This window comes from Triticum dicoccoides, chromosome 4A (genome assembly GCF_002162155.2).
Source record: "Triticum dicoccoides isolate Atlit2015 ecotype Zavitan chromosome 4A, WEW_v2.0, whole genome shotgun sequence".
Taxonomy (NCBI): Eukaryota; Viridiplantae; Streptophyta; class Magnoliopsida; order Poales; family Poaceae; genus Triticum; species Triticum dicoccoides.
This window is the reverse complement of record NC_041386.1, coordinates 373,415,413-373,428,612: the sequence shown is the minus strand read 5'-3', so window position 1 is coordinate 373,428,612 and position 13,200 is coordinate 373,415,413.

Here is a 13,200-nt window from a genome sequence, read left to right as displayed (position 1 = left end):
ACCCGATGCACTAGGTATGACACCTAGATCGGATATGAACTCCTTCATCCAGACTCCTTAATTTGTTGCTTCCGAAGCAGCTATATATTCCGCTTCACACATAGATCCCGCCACGACGCTCTGCTTGGAACTTCACCAACTGACAGCTCCACCATTTAATAAAAACACTTATCTGGTTTGTGACTTAGAGTCATCCGGATCAGTGTCAAAGCTTGCATCGACGTAACCGTTTATGAAGAGCTCTTTGTCACCTCCATATACGAGAAACATATCCTTAGTCCTTTTCAAGTATTTCAGGATATTCTTGACCGCTGTCTAGTGATCCACTCCTGGATTGCTTTGGTACCTCCCTGCTAAACTAATAGCAAGGAACAGACCAGGTTTGGTACAAAGCATTGCATATATGATAGATCATATGGCTGAAGCATAGGGAACACCTTTCATTTTCTCTCTATCTTCTGCAGTGGTCGGGCATTGAGTCTAACTCAACTTCACACCTTGTAATACAGGCAAGAACGCTTTCTTTGCCTGATCCATTTTGAACTTCTTCAAAACTTTATCAAGGTATGTGCTTTGTGAAAGTCCAATTAAGCGTCTTGATCTATATCTATAGATCTTGATGCCTAATATATAAGCAGCTTCACCGAGGTCTTTCATTCAAAAATTCTTATTCAAGTATCCTTTTATGCTATTTAGAAATTCAGTGTCCTTTCCGATCAACAATATGTCATGTACATATAATATCAGAAATGCTACGGAGCTCCCACTCACTTTCTTGTAAATACAGGTTTCTCCAAAAGTCTGTATAAAACCATATGCTTTGATCGCACTATCAAAGCGTATATTCCAACTTCGAGAGGCTTGCACCAGTCCATAAATGGATGGCTGGAGCTTGCACACTTTGTTAGCACCTTTTGGATCGACAAAACCTTCTGGTTGCATCATATACAACTCTTCTTTAAGATATCCATTAAGGAATGCACTTTTGACATCCATTTGCCAAATTTCATAATCATAAAATGCGGTAATTGCTAACATGATTCGGACGGACTTAAGCATCGGTACGGGTGAGAAGGTCTCATCGTAGTCAACTCCTTGAACTTGTCGAAAACCTTTTGCAACAAGTCGAGCTTTGTAGACATTAATATTACCGTTAGCGTCAATCTTCTTCTTGAAGATCCGTTTATTCTCTATGGCCTGACGATCATCAGCAAGTCAAACAAAGTCCATACTTTGTTCTCATACATGGATCCCATCTCAGATTTCATGCCCTCAAGACATTTTGCGGAATTTAGGCTCATCATCGCTTCCTCATAGTTCGTAGGTTCGTCATGGTCAAGTAACATGACTTCTAGAACAGGATTATCGTACCACTCTGGTGCGGATCTTACTCTGGTTGACCTACGAGGTTCGGTAGTAACTTGATCAGAAGTTTCATGGTCATCATCATTAGCTTCCTCACTTACTGGTGTAGGAATCACTGGAACTGATTTTAGTGATGAACTACTTTCCAATGAGGGAGAAGGTACAATTACCTCGTCAAGTTCTACTTTCCTCCTACTCACTTCTTTCGACAGAAAGTTCTTCTCTAGAAAGGCTCCATTCTTAGCAATGAATATCTTTCCTTCGGATCTGTGATAGAAGGTGTACCCAACAGTCTCCTTTGGGTATCCTATGAAGACACATTTCTCTGATTTGGGTTCAAGCTTATCAGGTTGAAGCTTTTTTACATAAGCATCGTAGCCCCAAACTTTAAGAAACGATAACTTGGGTTTCTTGCCAAACCATAGTTCATAAGGTGTCGTCTCGACGGATTTAGATGGTGCCCTATTTAACGTGAATGCAGCCCTCTCTAAAGCATAACTGTCAGATTTTAGGTTCCGGCAGACCCTTGAGGTTCGAACACTGGGGTGCGCGCGGAGATTTCGCCTCCTACCTTCCTGCACCCCTCCGCCATGCTAGGATCTAAACTAAGGAAAGAACAACACAAGAGACACAGGGTTTATACTGGTTCGGGCCACCGTTGTGGTGTAATACCCTACTCCAGTGTGTGGTGTGGTGGATTGCCTCTTGGGCTGATGATGATGAACAATACAAGGAAGAACAGCCTCGCGAGGGTCTGTTCTTGGCTGAGGCGATGAACTGCTGGGAGGAGTTCAGCCACCTCTCTCTCTCTCTCTCTCTCTCTCTCTCTCTCTCTCTCTCTCTCTCGGCTCCGACTGACCGACCGACCCTTCTAACGAGCCTCTTCCTTCCTACCTCTCTTTTTCGTCCTCCCCTCCATGTGGGTGCCTGGTCCTATTTATAGAGGCCCTGGTCCTCTTCCCAAATATTGAGCGGGAAGGGAGCCAACAATGGCGGGCTAATTTGAAGGGGGACAGCAAGTATCAGCTATCCTGACAAAAGTAGTCTTCGCCTGCGCAAAGCTTTGGTGATGACGCTGTCTTGGGCTCCACGGTGACCTCCGTCTCGTAGTCCTCCTGGTCTTGGTCTCGTTGCACCGAAATGGCAACCTTTGCCTGATGCCTCGGTACTCCGCGGCTGCGCTTGCCCCCTTTGCACCAAAGAGGAAAGGAGGATGCTGCGCGGGCTGGCACCCGCCTGGCGCCCTGAGTTGTCATGGCTTGCATCATGGGCACCTCGTGAGGTACCCCGCCTTGATCCCTCCGCCTCCTCGTGAGCCAGCCTGACGAGGCCGTGCCTGAGGAAGCTTCGCGTCATCCGCCCCGCGAGGCTTAGCCCCTCACGAGGGTCTTGGGTTTGTGTTGGTGAAGATGGGCCGTGCTGGGCCCCCCTTTGAGCCACGCCGTAGGCCGCAGGCAGGCAAGTCTGGGGACCCCCGTTCCAAGAACGCCGACGGTAGCCCCCGGGCCCAAGGCGCGTCCGGACTTGGCCGTGGAGGGAGGCGGAAGGGCAAGAGCGAAGCGCCGCGGGCCCTAACAGCCTGCGACCTTGAGCGCCACGTGGCGGTTGACTGGACGTGGGCGCCTCCACTTCCCCACGACGCCTCGGCAACTGCACGGATGGGACAAGTCCCTACATGCAAAAACGGGTCATGATTACCTGCGATCATGGAGGCCGGCGGTTGGCCTTCGCCGGCTATAAGTACGAAATGGCGCGCGCCCTTCCAGTCCACCCCTCCTTGCTTCTCCTTCTTCCCGATCCTTGCTCCGTCTTGCCGCGATGACTCCGGTCCGCCGGTTCTCGATGGCAGAGAAGGGAAAGGCTCCCCAAGAGGGGCCAGACCCTCTCCCGCCGAAGAAATGGCTCATCCTCCGTGGCCCGGACGAAGGGGCCCTTCAGGTGGTGCCGAGGCCTTGGGGCGAGCGGGCGCCTCCGGGGTTCCCGCTTCCATTGCACGCCCACGTCGAGGGCCCCAAAGGAGCTGATGCTGACCGCCACGGGCGGCGCCGTCGTCGGCGCCGACGGGTCACGAAGGTGTGGGTCGTCCCCCCTGGGGTCCACATCGAGGGCTCCTCCCAAGAGTTCGTGCTCCACATCGCCATTCCTCTTCAGTCTTGGATTCGCCTGCCTCCCTTCTTCGCCTCCATCATCCCGCAGGGGGAGCCCTTGGAGCTCTGGCTGCAGCATGCCTGCTGCAGCACCCTCACGACCGAGGCAGAGGTCGTGGTCGTCGCCCCGGGCGAGGTCTACATGACCCGGGGCTGGAGGGAGATCGCCCGGGTTTGCATGACAAGGGGAGTCTTCACGATCCACTTGGACTACGACGGTGCTACGGTGATGCTCTTCAAGGTCTTCGATGCGAGTGGGCGCCGGCTGGAGTGCTGCCCCGAGGAAGGTGGCCAGAGCCCTGCTGGGACGAGGACTGGGCTCGCCACCCACTCCCTTGGAGGCTCCTCAGGCGGTGGAGGCGTCGGAGGTTCCAGCGGCTCCGGCGAGCTCTTCGCGACTCTGGAGATGAGCGACGGCAGCTACGAGCCCCCGCGCCAGCGCCGCTCCTAGAGCAGGGCGGGCTCGTCAGGCCACCGCTGACTCTGATCTGGATGGGGTTGGCGTCGGTGCTTGACGGCCCACTGTTGATGATGGCGTGTTTTGCAGGGACGCGCGTGGTTTGTGTCCCTTTAGGATCCGTTCCCTGCGAGGAATCAAAAACGCGTCCCGTAGGGGCTTGTAAGGTGCCTGTGATCCTGTCTTGTATACGTAACACTTGTCGTAAAATTGCGCGAGTTGCTCATTCCATCTTAGCTCAGTCCTCCCTTTCGAACCTCACGAGGGCTTGGTGCTCTGCGCCGACAGGTCCCAGTCCCAAGGCGGCTTCAGCCGTCGCTGGTATGCCAGGTCGCGATGCCGTGGTCAAGGCCAGGAGGTGAGCGACCCGGAGTCCGGTAAGAGCCCCTGAGTCGCGATGCTTAGGAGGACCCCTTTGGCGCCCAAGCAGCCGTCGTTTGGTGAGAAAGGGGAGCGGCGTCGCTAACAAGGGATAGCATTAGGTGCGGGGATGGTGCCACGGTAGCTGGCGCTTCCGAGCGATAACTTATCTCGAGGATCAGGGGCTGCTCTCTGGTGTGTGGCCGGGTCCGTGCGTCGGCAGGAGCGGGGTTGCTTGGCGAGGTCCTCGTGTGTCTCCTCCCTCTTGCCTCAGCTCCCCTTTCTGCTCTACGTCCTCGGGTCCCGGCCCTCGAGCGAATCTCACCCGTCGCTGGTATGCCAGGTCGCGATGCCATGGTCAAGGCCAGAGGGTGAGGGCTGGAGAGCCAGTAGGAGCCCTGAGTCATGATGCTCAAGCACCCCCCTTTAACGTGCAAGCAGTTCGCGCAGACGAGAGTGAAGGAGGCATAACAAGAGCCTCGCCTGACGCAGCTCCTTCAGGAGGTCCTGCAGGTCCATCATAGAAAAAGCAAGGGGTTGCTATACAATTGACGGTCAGCCGTTGGTTGCTTCCGAGGGGTAGTGAGGCACTAAAGGCTTGACGAGGTGACGCTATGTGGGGCTGCCGCGGCCAGAGCTCAGCCATCCAGGTTTTTCGGCATTGCAGGCGCAAGCGTCGTGCCGTTCGGGAGCAGCTCCGTTAGTTGGCGTCAGCTGAGTAGGCAACTAGGTAAAACACGTTAGCCGCGAAGGAGTGGATTCGTTCGAATAGATGCTGGGAATGCAGAGATCACTGGGTCAGGCCCGAGCGACTTGGGGGTGATGCAGCCTGAGGGGCTCCCCCAACAAGGTAAGCTAACAACATGGAACAAAGGGATACACGCCGCAGGGACGGACCCACGCGGCCTGGGAATAATGCAGCCCTGGGGGCGCTCCCAGCTGGAAGTAAAACTCGAAAGATGTCACCTGATGATGTTGAGGACGAAGGGGTGTTGGTGTAGCAGGCTCGGGGGGCTGCGGGAGCCGATCCTCACGAGCCCCCAGGCCCAGGGGCCTCGGGAGGCTCCGGAGGCGCTGGTGGCTCCTCGCGGGCCTTCTCCATCTCTGCCAGGGTTGCGGAACTCCTAGCCTCTCGTGCCTCCGTGATGCCCCTCATGAGGCGCTGGTACGTGTCAGCCGCGTTAGGCAAGCCGTAAGGCATGCGAACGTAGCTGTGGGGTGGACCTCGGCAGCGCCCCACTCGCGAGGGCCAGAGGCGCTCCAGAGAGGTGACTCGGTTGAGCCCTGGTATGTCGATGCAGACGTGCAACCCACCATCCTCGCCTGGATGGGGGCCACTGCTGGTAGGCGGCGGGCGCCTCTCATGACTCTTGACTCCTGTAGCTCCTGAATGGCCTTGCTAACGAACTCCTGTGGGTCTGGATCTCCTTGCCTTGCTCCTTCTTGAGGGAAACGTGCTTCAAAACACGCCTCCATGTGGTGCCCAAGCGCCTCCCTCGTGACCCCAGCTAGGTCGGTGGCCCCCCAGGGGAGAGCCCCCGAGCCCTGCCTGAGGAGGGCGCCGGGCGCGCTTTCCTATGCGATGGAGGGAGGCTCCCCCTGGGTAGGCGCGGGCCCAGAGGGGCCTGCCTCCTGAGTGGTCGAGCCGGACGATGTCTTCTTCTTCTTGGGGGTCGTCTCGGGAAGCCTCCTGCTTCCGTGATCCGGGTCTTCCAGTGATGTGGCCTGAAAGACTCGTTCTAGGGAACACACCGTGTCCTTCTCTTCACAGGGCACCGTGATGACTCCGCCACTTCCTAGCATCTTGAGGACGTTGTAGCCGTGGTGAGTTACAGCCATGAACTTGGCCAGCGCTGGGTATCCAAGGATGGTGTTGTACGACAGACGAATGTGGCGACGTCGAAGTCGATGAGCTCGGTGCGGTAGTTGTCACGTGCCCCGAAGGTGTCAGGGAGGCGAACCTGCCCAATCGGGACCGTGGAGCCGTCAGTGATGCCGGAGAAGGGCTTGGTTGGCTGAAGCTGGCTGTAGGGCACTTGGAGGTTGTTGAACGTCTCCACGGACAGGACGTTGAGCCCTACCCCGCCATCGATGAGGGTCTTGGTGACCACCATGTTGCTGATGATTGGGGAACAAAGCATCGGGAGGACTCCGGCTGTTGCCGCACACTTGAGCTGATCTGCTGAGCTAAACGTGATGGCGCACGCCGACCACCTGAGAGGGCGTGTGGCTTCGAGTCTGGGGAGTGTTGCGTTCACTTCGTGGGCGAACTGCTTGAAGATGCGCTGAGAGGCTGGGGCTTGTGCTCCGCCCAAGATGCAGGCGATCGCGCGCGGCTCCTGGAAGCCCCCAGCCTCCTCGTCCTGATGGCGGTCCTCGTTTCTCCTTGGCTGCGGCAGCAGCGGTGGGAGGCCTGCGTTACCTAGCAGGCAATCCTCGCGAGGCTGATCCCTCCAGTCTCCCTCGCGAGGCTGATCCCTCCATCCTCTCTCGTGAGGCGGGTCTTGCCAGCGATCCTCGCGAGGTTGGTCGCGCCACCCTTGGCGCGGCCCACGGTCTTCCCAGTGTCCTGTGTTTCTTCCTCCTCCTCGACCGTAGCCCCGGTCACTGCGGTCGGGGCAACAGCCGATCCTTCGTTCACGCACGGCTCGGAGTTCTTGGCATTCGTTGGTGTTGTGGGTGTGGAGGTCGTGGTACACGCAGTACCGGCTGCCCTTGGGAGGTTCGGGCTGATCTCTGCCCCGCTTGGTGTCTGGTTCTGCCGCGAGCACTGCAGCCCCCTTGCACTTCACATCCTTGGCCTTGAGCTTCTTCTCTTCTGGGTCTGCGGCAGGCAGCTCGAGGAGGGAGAGACGCCCCTCCTCAGCCCTGGCGCACTTGTTTGCCAAGTTGAACAGCTCCAAGGAAGTGCATAGGTCTTTATGCATCGCCAGCTCCTCCTTCATCTTGACGTCGCGCACTCCGTCGGAGAAAGCTGAGATGATGGCCTCCTCAGTCACCTTGGGGATCTTGAGGCGTGCGTTGTTGAAGCGCTGGATGTACTTCTGCAGGGTCTCCCCGGGTTGTTGCTTGATGTGGCACATGTCGCTCACGGTGGGTGGCCGGTCGCGAGTACCTTGGAAGTTGGCGATGAAGCGGGTGCGCATCTCTTCCCAGGAGGAGATTGTGCCTGGAGCCAGGTTCAGGAGCCAGGTGCGGGCCCCGTCCTTGAGCGCCATGGGAAACTAGTTCGCCATGACCTTCTCATCTCCGTTGGCAGCTTCGATGCCCAGCTCGTAGAGCTGGAGGAACTCCGCAGGGTCGGCCGTGCCGTCGTAGTGAGGAGGCAGGTCTGGTATGAACTTGCCGGGCCACGCGACGCTGCGTAGTTCGGTGGTGTAGGCGCGGCAGCCTGCTGTGGCCACGGGAGGTCTTAGGTGACGGAGAGCCTGGTCTTGCATGTCCCCACGCGCTGGAGCAGGGGGATGGTCGTGACATGCTGGAGCAGGGAGCGCCCGGGCAGCTTCTGGCGGGCGAGGGACTTCTTGGCAGCTCTGTTCTTGCTGCGCTGGCACCTGACGGAGCGGGTTCTGCCCAGGGGCCATGCGCCTTGGAGCCATGGCGTCTTCTTGAGGAGGAGGCGGCCGGGGCGCCACCGGAGCCTCTTCGCCCGCGCGGGGCGGGGTGTGGTGCAGCGGGACGGACGGCGCGGAAGAGCCCCCTGCAGCGCAGACGAGCTCGGCGACGCGGTCGAGCCTTTCTTTGTAGGCGTCGTCGACGGGACGGTAGCACAGGAGCTCGTTTGCCGTGATGAGTGCAGCCCAAGCCTCCATGGGCGCGCGGAGCGCGCAGGACGAAGATCCAGCTAGGGCGAGTGAGGGAGTTGCGGTGCGGCCGTCTTGCCGCACGGACGGATGTGGGACGATGCTTGCCGCTCTTCCCCCGCCGGGCCGGTGGCAGCGTTGACGGCAGGTGACGGGGAACAACATGGATGCCCGCTGACAGGGGCCGTCTGGGCGACGCGGGAAGCGAGTGTGGCCCGGCGCTCGGCATGGGCCCGATGAGCGTCATCCATGGGCGTGACGGTCGGAGGAGAACGGGGCGGTGGAAGACGAATTCCGGCGCAGCCCTACCTGGCGCGCCAAATGTCGGATTTCGGGTTCCGGCAGACCCTTGAGGTTCGAACACTGGGGTGCGTGCGGAGATTTCGCCTCCTACCTTCGTGCACCCCTCCGTCGTGCTAGGATCTAAACTAAGGAAAGAACAACACAAGAGACACAGGGTTTATACTGGTTCGGGCCACCGTTGTGGTGTAATACCCTACTCCAGTATGTGGTGTGGTGGATTGCCTCTTGGGCTGATGATGATGAACAATACAAGGAAGAATAGCCTCGCGAGGGTCTGTTCTTGGCTGAGGCGATGAACTGCTGGCAGGAGTTCAGCCACCTCTCTCTCTCTCTCTCTCTCTCTCTCTCTCTCTCTCTCTCTCTCTCTCTCTCTCTCGGCTCCGGCTGACCGACTGACCCTTCTAACGAGCCTCTTCCTTCCTACCTCTCTTTTTCGTCCTCCCCTCCATGTGGGTGGCTGGTCCTATTTATAGAGGCCCTGGCCCTCTTCCCAAATATTGAGCGGGAAGGGAGCCAACAATGGCGGGCTAATTTGAAGGGGGACAGCAAGTATCCGCTATCCTGACAAAAGTAGTCTTCGCCTGCACAAAGCTTTGGTGATGACGCCATCTTGGGCTCCACGGTGACCTTCGTCTCGTAGTCCTCCTGGTCTTGGTCTCGTTGCACCGAAATGGCAACCTTTGCCTGATGCCTCGGTACTCCGCGGCTGCGCTTGCCCCCTTTGCACCAAAGAGGAAAGGAGGACGCTGCGCGGGCTGGCACCCGCCTGGCGCCCTGAGTTGTCATGGCTTGCGTCATGGGCACCTCGTGAGGTACCCCGCCTTGATCCCTCCGCCTCCTCGTGAGACAGCCTGACGAGGTCGTGCCTGAGGAAGCTTCGCGTCGTCCGCCCTGCGAGGCTTGGCCCCTCGCGAGGGTCTTGGGTTTGTGTTGGTGAAGATGGGCCGTGCTGGGCCCCCCTTTGAGCCACGCCGCAGGCCGCAGGCGGGCAAGTCTGGGGATCCCCGTTCCCAGAACGCCTACAATAACCCCAAAAAATAGCGGTAAATCGGTGAGAGACATCATAGATCGCAACATATCTAATAAAGTGCGGTTACGACGTTCGGACACACCATTACATTGTGGTGTTCTAGGTGCTGTGAGTTGCGAAACTATTCCGCATTGTTTCTGATGAAGTCCAAACTCATAACTCAAATATTCACCTCCATGATCAGATCGTAGAAACTTGATTTTCTTGTTACAATGATTTTCCACTTCACTATGAAATTCTTTGAACTTTTCAAATGTTTCAGACTTATGTTTCATTAAGTAGATATACCCATATCTACTCAAATCATCTGTGAAGGTGAGAAAATAACGATATCCGCCGCGAGCTTCAATGTTCATTGGACCACATACATCAGTATGTATGATTTCCAATAACTCTGTTGTCGCTCCATTGTTCCGGAGAATGGAGTTTTAGTCATCTTGCCCATGAGGCATGGTTCGCAAGTACCAAGTGATTCATAATCAAGTGATTCCAAAAGTCCATCAGAATGGAGTTTCTTCATGCGCTTTACACCAATGTGACCTAAACGGCAGTGCCACAAATAAGTTGCACTATCATTATCAACTCTGCATCTTTTGGCTTCAATACTATGAACATGTGTATCACTACTATCAAGATTTAGTAAAAATAGACCGCTCATCAAGGGTGCATGACCATAAAAGATATTACTCATATAAATAGAACAACCATTATTGTCTGATTTAACTGAATAATTGTCTCGCATCAAACAAGATCCAGATATAATGTTCATGCTCAACGCTGGCACCAAATAACAACTATTTAGGTCTAAAATTAATCCTGAAGGTCTTTGGAACCATTTTCCATGCGCATCTTCACCTCGTCCTTAGCCAATCTTCGCTCAATCCGTAGCCCCTGTTTCGAGTTGTAAATGTTAGCAACTGAACCAGTACCAAATACCCAGGCACTACTGTGAGCATTAGTAAGGTACACATCAATAACATGTATATCAAATATGCCTTTCACTTTGCCATCCTTCTTCTCCGCCAAATACTTGGGGCAGTTCCGCTTCCAGTCACCAGTTCCTTTGCAGTAGAAGCACTCAGTCTTAGGCTTAGGTCCAGACATGGGTTTCTTCACTTGAGCAGCAACTGGCTTGCTGTTCTTCTTGAAGTTCCCCTTATTCCCTTTACCCTTTTTCTTCAAACTGGTGGTCTTGTTGACCATCAACAATTGATGCCCCTTCTTGATTTCTACCTCCGCAGCCTTTAGCATTGCGAAGAGCTCAGGAATCGTCTTATCCATCCCTTGCATATTATGGTTCATCAGGAAGCTCTTGTAGCTTGGTGGCAGTGATTGAAGAACTCTGTCAATAACACTATCATCAGGAAGATTAACTCCCGGCCGAGTCAAGTGGTTGTGGTACCCAGACATTCTAAGTATGTTTTCACTGACAGAACTTTTATCCTCTATCTTGCAGCTGTAGAACTTATTGGAGACTTCAGATCTCTCAATCCGGGCATTTTCTTGAAATATTAACTTCAACTCCTGGAACATCTCATATGCTCCATGACGTTCAAAACTTCATTGAAGTCCCGGTTCTAAGCCATAAAGCATGGCACACTAAACTATCAAGTAGTCATCAGCTTTGCTCTGCCAGGTGTTCATAACATCTCGCGTTGCTCCTGCAGCAGTTTGTCACCTTGTGGTGCTTCCAGGACGTAATTCTTGTGTGCTGCAATGAGGATAGTCCTCAAGTTACGGACCCAGTCCGTGTAGTTGCTACCATCATCTTTCAACTTAGCTTTCTCTAGGAACGCATTAAAATTCAACGGAACAACAGCACGGGCCATCTATCTACAACAACATAGACATGCAAAATACTATCAGGTACTAAGTTCATGGTAAATTAAAGTTCAATTAATGAAATTACTTAAGAACTCCCACTTAGATAGACATCTCTCTAATCATCTAAGTGATCATGTGATCCATATCAACTAAACCATGTCCGATCATCACGTGAGATGGAGTAGTTTTCAATGGTGAACATCACTATGTTGATCATATCTACAATATGATTCACGCTCGACCTTTCGGTCTCAATGTTCCGAGGCCATATCTGCATCTAGGCTCGTCAAGTTTAACCTGAGTATTCCGCGTGTGCAAAACTGGATTGCACCCGTTGTATGTGAATGTAGAGCTTATCACACCCGATCATCACGTGGTGTCTAGGCACGATGAACTGTAGCAACGGTGCATACTCAGGGAGAACACTTATACCTTGAAATTTAGCGAGAGATCATCTTATAATGCTACCACCGAACTAAGAAAAATAAGATGCATAAAGGATAAACATCACATGCAATCAATATAAGTGATATGATATGGCCATCATCATCTTGTGCCTATGATCTCCATCTCCAAGGCACCGTCATGATCACCATCATCACTAGCTTGACACCTTGATCTCCATCGAAGCTTCATTCTCGTCTTGCCAACTATTGCTTCTACGACTATCGCTACCTCTTAGTGATAAAGTAAAGCAATTACATGGCGATTACATTTCATACAATAAAGGGACAACCATATGGCTCCTGCCAGTTGCCGATAACTGTGTTACAAAACAAGATCATCTCATACAATAAAATTTAGCATCATATCTAGACCATATGACATCACAACATGCCCTGCAAAAACAAGTTAGACATCCTCTACTTTGTTTGTTGCAAGTTTTACGTGGCTGCTAAGGGCTGAGCAACAACCGTTCTTACGTATGCATCAAAAACCACAACGCGGTATAGTGATTGCTTTTTGATCTTAAGAAAGAACCATGTTCATTGAATCCGATTCAACTTAAGTTGGAGAAACTGACACCCACCAGCCACTTGTGTGTGAAGCACGTCGGTAGAACTAGTCTCGCGTAAGCGTACGCGTAATGTCGGTCTAGGCCGCTTCATCCAACAATACCGCTGAATAAAGAATTAACTAGTGACGGCAAGCAATACTTATATACCCACGCCCACAACTCGTTTGTGTTCTACTCGTGCATATAACATCTACGCATAAACCTGGCTCTAATGCCACTGTTGGGGAACGCAGTAATTTCAAAATTTTCCTACACACACGCAAGATCATGGTGATGCATAGCAATGAGAGGGAGGAGTGTTGTCCACGTACCCTCGTAGACCGTAAGCGGAAGCATTGTGACAACACATTTGATCTAGTCGTACATCTTCACGATCGACCGATCCTAGTACCGAAGGTATGACACCTCTGCGATATGCACACGTTCAGCTCGGTGACGTCCCACGAACTCACGATCCAGTAGAGTGTCGAGGGAGAGCTTTGTCAGCATGATGGCGTGATGACGGTGATGATGATTGTACTAGAAGAGGGCTTCGCCTAAGCACCGCTACAATATGATCGAGGTGGATTATGGTGGAGGGGGGCACCGCACACGGCTAGAAACAATCAACTCATGTGTTCTAGGGTGCCCCCTGCCCCCGTATATGAAGGAGCAAGGGGGGAGGCCGGCCAGCCCTTGGGGCACGCCAGGAGAGGAGGAGTCCTCCTCCTAGTAGGAGTTGGACTCCCCTTTCCTACTCCTACTAGGAGGGGGAAAGGAAGGAGGAGAGGGAGAAGCAAAGGGGGGCGCCGCCCCCCCTTCCCTAGACCAATTCGAACTAGAGGGGGAGGGGGCGCGCGGCCTGCCCTGGCCGGCCCTCTCTCTCCACTAAGGCCCATGTGGCCCATTAGTTC